We start from the raw sequence: 6,472 nt of genomic DNA on the forward strand, positions 1-6,472 counted from the left end.
ATTTGACCTTTTGATAGAATCGATAATTTTGAGTTTTTGATGTTGATATCTACTGATCATATATGTGTAGCTCTTGTTTTTACGGTTAAAACGAGCCAAAAATCACTGAACTCGGACATTGTATGCAAAAGTTATGTCTAAAACAGCTTCGTGTGTGAATTCATGTTGTGTGAATTCTTGTTGTGACCCGTCACAAGTAATCACCATAACCGGTCCTAGTGATTGGTCCATACTAAGGAGTATAAAACTGTTTTTCCTATAACTTCTTCGTCCGAACTCGGAATGACCTCATTATTTTTGCGTTGTTTTTGAAATTAAATTTCCTAAAAGATTGAGGTAATTTAAATACTTTATTATTTGTTGAATATTTATGGTGTATTGCATTTGAGTTTATGGGATGTCTGATTTCGGTTTTCATAACATTAATATTCGATCTCATATGATGTGAACCCTTATGGTTTGTGTGGCTTTTTGATTTAGCGGGATCAAGTTCTAGCCCGTGTTGGTAGGATTTATCAAAGGACCATAAGGTGTTCCGATTGAAACTCATATGTGAAAAAGTCACAATATGTTGAAACGATTTGTGTTTAACATAAAAGCATATGTGTTTCGGGTTTTCAAATTTTGCTATTGGCACGCATTAGTTAAAAACGATTCAACCTTTCTTTGGTAAAGGTTTCTTTTGTTGTTTTTCTTTTGTTCTTGCGAGAGGATGACAATATAATGGGGGAGAGTTATAACTTAAACTTGCGCTTAATGATATATCTTTCTAGGGAGAAGATGATGTGAAATCTGAGGTAACGAATCTGTTAGTTAATCGTTTTCCTGTTTAAGAAAATCTTGAGTTTATTGCATATATTTTGCTTTTGCTTAAAAAAATTTGGTACAATTGATGTTTATTCCATTATGTGCATGGATGTGTGTGTGTGATTCAATTGTTTCCGGCTAAGAAAAACTGGTTTGATACCTTTTTTTATTGTTTGGTATCAATTGTTTTTTGCTTAACGAAATTTCGGTGCAATTGTTGTGCTTTAATGTCTATGTTTGCTTCAATTGCTTCCGATTAAGAGAAATAATTGTGCAAGTCAATTTATTTGGTTTGTATGTATTGTTTATGGCTTAACAAAGTACGAGAACATTTGTTTAGTCCAATTCGATTTCGGATAAGAGAAACTAAGTTAATTATGATCTTAGTTAGACTTATCAAGGTAAAGGATTCGGTTATTCAAGTCTAATCGAATGCCTAGACAAGAAATATTAGTTAACTAAACTAGTACTTGTCTTGTCTAAAGTGTAAGGTCTAAGTTATTGTCTGAATAATTAGTGCCTGATGAGAAAAATAAAGTTAATTCTGATCTTTATTTTGATATTATCGAAATAAGCGATTGTATTTGTGCAATCAGTTTAGCAAGCGAACTAAGCTTCTTAGTCAATTTGTTAAACTATTAGGGAAAATCGCTTCGGGTAATTGTTTCCTTGGTAACATATTAAAACCAAATTACTTGTAGTTTCGGTTTTGATATTGATTATTTAAAATGGTATGTGAAACCTTCGTGCTTAACTCTTATAGGTTGTACAATTCTTTTAGATTTGTAAGATCCTTTCGATTTTGGTATTTGCTCGAACCTTTGTCATTTTGTGACAAAAGGGGGGAGAAATATATGAAGTAAACAAGTGATTTGTAATCATTTAGGAAAGGAAAATTGTTCTTAAACGTTATATCTAACGAAAGAGTAAATCACTCACTAAGGGACAGAAACATATCATATGATGATTGTAGTTATTTGGACTACAAAAGGAAAATAACAAAGATGTGCGGATTGAAAATCTACCTATCTCACCTTTAGGTGGAGTACTATTATTTAAATGTCAACAACGACATTTACGGATAGAATATATGCAGGTTATTGTGCTGTTGAAACTTGGAATCAAGCGTATGTATAATGAATTTGTGTAATTTGTTTATACATATGTATTAAGAGTTTTGTCACTAAAATTGACAAAGGGGGAGATTGTTAGAGCATATCTCGGTTGAACCCACCAAGCATTGGTATGTCAAGTTTGGTTGTCATATTTTAGTGAATCAAAACTCAATTAAAGAGTCGCTTGATTATATACTAGAGACAACTTTGTATAGGTTAGGCTAGAAAGATTAGGATTATGAGACATACAAGTATTAATCGAAGACTTGAAGAATGTGAAGAAGTAACAAGCTACATCGACGACATCATCCTTCCTCTTGAGGTTAGTAATACTTTGACTTGAACTGTTTCATTCCCAACGTATCTTTCAAGTCGTGCTATAATGAAAAGATAACTGCGAAGCTGTGAATGATTATACTCTAGTAGTAAGACATAGTGTTAAGGAATTAGAATACGAATTATAACACTTATCTTTTGAACTTCGTATATGAGACATCGAAATAATCGTATGAATGCTATTGTGATTATGTGTATGGGTAAAGTGAAGATTTCATCCTATGAAACAATGTTTACATTCGTTTAACGGAAGTACATTCATGAACTTGTTTTATGAATCGAAAGGGAAATCACTAGGCTCATTGGTATTGTAATTCATTGCATATCTTTGGATTACCAATATGTGTGAATTAGTAGAACCGATCATGACTTGTTATGTATCTTGGTAAAACTAATCACAGTGCCTGACTTATGTATTGGTATGACTTTTATTAGTGTAAACGATCCTAAGTAATCACCTTACATGGTATGATCGATATTTGGAATTGGTGTAACCGATACTAGTAATTGGTGCGACCAATCACAAAAGAGTTGTGTAATCGATCCTTGTAATTGGCGTAACCGGTCCTGGTAATTGGTGTAACCGATCCTAGTGACTAGTGTAACCGATCACAAGTAACACCATGAGAATATGGTAACCGGTCTTGGTAGTTGACGTAACCGATCCTGGTAACTGATGTAACCGGTCCCAGTAACCATATTAAGGTAGAACCGATCCTTGTGTTTGGTAGAACCGTAAACCCATGATTAGTGTATTGATATTTGATCAATCACATAGTTCTTGGAATTCAGATGTACCAATTCTAACTTGTTTGGAAGTGTGGTATCATTGATTCCAAGATTGTAAACATGAAAAAGGATTTACAAAGAAAAAGATGTCGACATACTTTGAACATGTTCAGTAACTCTTATCTTTTATTGTTCAAAGATATTCCTTAATAACTCAAGGAGATCCCGAACCGAAATAAATTGAGAATCTTTTAATTAAGGTTGTTAATTTTATATGCTTTTAATTACCAGCAATTAAATGCATATCTCTGGAAAATAAAAATTGGTAATGTGCGTTTACTAATTGGAGATTTTCTAGTGAGATTTCGGTAATATTGGACAAAGCATTTCCAGGAATTATGAAAACCTATTTGGGAACTTATTGCATATCTTAAGAATAATTCGGCTTTGGAAATTCCTTGGTGTCCAAACATCCTTGGTCTATAAATACCCAAGTTTGCATTTCGAGCAAACTATCCTAAGAGCCAGCAAAACTACCTTGTTGTGTTGTTACTGTTGGAGTCGTCTATTCATAGAGGAAAGTACCCTAATTAGGCGAAATCTCTTACGACCGCTCGTTTAAAGACTTCTGTGGGATCAAGAAGCTCTATGAGTACCGTTGGTGGGAAACTAGATAATTACAGTATTATTAGTTTTCGATTTGATTTGATTGACTATAGTTTGTTGAACGTTGATTGCACCTAGTTTGTTTATTTTTGAGAATCTTCTCTTCTGATATAAGATTCACTCAAACTAGATCAAAGTTTCGACGGGATCTTTAGAATTGTTTGTAGATATAAAGACGTCTTGTGATAATCCATTGTTAACAGACTTTGTTATGTGCGTGATTGATCACAAGAGATTCAAGTTGTGGTGTGCAGGTGTTTATTGAAGATTAAAGAAAATTTGAATACAAAGAAGATTTCTTATTGGTTTCATATCTTTGGTGTGCACAAAACTTTGATCGGCTGGGATCCAACTATAATCGGTCTGTCTTTGATAGATTTGATTGATTAGGTTCGTAGATCGGCATCAGTATATAATATCTTGGTAGATTCTATATTTGATTGCAAAGTCTACTTCGGTAGTTGTTGGATAGATAGATCTAAACCCGACAAAGGAGTTTATTGGATTAAACAGAAGAGCCTTTGTCTAACTCATATTACTGAGATTGAATAAAGTTTCCGAACAGATTTGTTGTTCCTTTATTGTTTGGAATATGATCCAAAGGAATTGTTCCAGTGCGTGCACTTATTGAATGTCGGAAGCGCAAGGATACTGAAGAAACTAGGTGAACTATAGGTTTAGTTGCTTAGTCTCAACTATACGAAGTTTATTTGATTTTGTATAGCGGCTTAATTCTGAGAGTATTCAATTCTGGACTAGGTCCCGGGGTTTTTCTGCCTTTGCGGTTTCCTCGTTAACAAAATCTTGATGTGTCATTTACTTTTATTTTCTGCAATTATAATTGTTGTTATTATAATTTAAAGTAAATTACACAAACGTTAACTCTTTATTACTTGATAGTGATCCTATAGAGTTTGGTTTTGTACGAACCTATTATCAAGTAATCACACTTTGATTGTTGTATTGTCTCGATCTCATATCCATAGACGATCACACAAAGTGTGAATACTGATTCGTTGTATTATCTCGACCCAGTCCATAGACAATCACTTTCGGTAAGAGGACTTATAGGTGGAAAAGTTTAAGATTGTGGTATTTTTGGGTACCCTCGTCTTTTCACACGTCTTTTGTATTAATATCTCTATAATGCGCTCACTGTTTTACTGGTCCTATGACCTGTCTACTTCTATTAATCTTGGTTTACCATCTCCCAGAAGAAAGATATATCTTGATAAATGATTTTTGCGAAACAAGTTCACATGAATCCCTGTCAATACACCTAGTAGAGGCGGGACAACAAATTCATCTTGTCCAGGAAGACTCACGCGTCCAGACACTCTACATGACTCTCCACATACGTCTCAAACCCGCAGAGTATCACTTTCTCGCCTTTAATACTCAATCTCTTACGCTACGAGGGTTTTACTTCATTTTTCCAAGCGTCTCGAGTCGATAAGAATCCCTAGTCATATATCAAACTGGGGACTAACGGAAAACCGTGCTACACACCTTTGCATGACCAACAAGAGGTTACCCTGACTTCCAATTTCCAGATAAAGATTTAGAAACAATCAATGCTAGAGTCTCTAAAGATTGGGATACATCGAGACCATTCAACTTCTCAAACCCACATCACAACATGTTATTACTTGGGGACTATGAGATTAGAATTCGTCCTTCAAATTCATGAAGGGGAATGATCTGTGACTCAATAAATCTCGCGTCTCTCTTCAGTATCATCGAATTCTCCTTCGCCAATATCTTCTCTGTATTCAACAATTGCAACTATGTCCCGGATCCTGACTGAAGATGTGACGGTTTAAATATGGATAGTTTTGTCCCTATAAGATGTTTTAGGGTTTTATATGCGTGCAACATGACTATATCAAGTAAAAGAAGTATTAAAATTATTCTTCAACAATGAACGCATGCAGGAGACAAACTAGGGTTCGCAATCGGTTTGAATAGGAGTATACAGTTTCCAGTCTTCTCGTACGCGACTCATACTTTAGTCACATAACTCGACGAACTGAGAAAAATGGGTAGAGAATTCGAAAACGTGCCATTGATAAAAATATCCATCCACGTATCTCCTACCACGTGTTAAAAGGGAATGATGTTTCAAAATACGGCCCAACAGATGTCATCAAAACACTTGAAGGAATTGCTGTTAAATATTTGAATTCTCGAGTTTAACTTCACGTGGGTTTATCACCAGAAAAAAATCTCTGATTCCTAATTTTACTCTAATAAATGAAAGTCGGGTCTTTTATGTTCGATAGTTTGGGTCAACCACTGAATTCGGATGTCAAACGAAGTTTCTACAGCTTCTGGAGTGAAGTCCGCGCAAAGGAGGGACACCTATTACGAATTTAACTTAGGGTTTTCACCTACTCGCATAACCGACGAAGAAATATAGGGTTTGCATCAAGTTCGAACTCATGAAGGTCCCCTTCGGAAAACCCCAAATGCAGAAAAACCCCAGGACCTAGTCCAGCTTTGAACACCACACTGTATTAAGACGCTACAGACACTAGCCTACTACCAATGAACATTGGACTGGAATGTAGTTGAGCCCTAATCAATCTCACACTGATAAAGGTACAGTTGCACTCCTTACGTCCCTGAACCCCAACAGGATTCTACACACTTGATTCCCTTAGATGATCTCACCCACAACTAAGAGTTCCTACGACCCAAAGTCGAAGAATTGATAAACAAATCTGTCTCACACAGAAAAGTCTATTAGAATAGATAAATATGTCCCGCACAGAAATACCTTCCGTCTTTTGATAAATAAAGGTGCACAGGAACCAATT

Source organism: Papaver somniferum, chromosome 6 (assembly GCF_003573695.1).
Source record: "Papaver somniferum cultivar HN1 chromosome 6, ASM357369v1, whole genome shotgun sequence".
NCBI classification, from domain to species: Eukaryota; Viridiplantae; Streptophyta; class Magnoliopsida; order Ranunculales; family Papaveraceae; genus Papaver; species Papaver somniferum.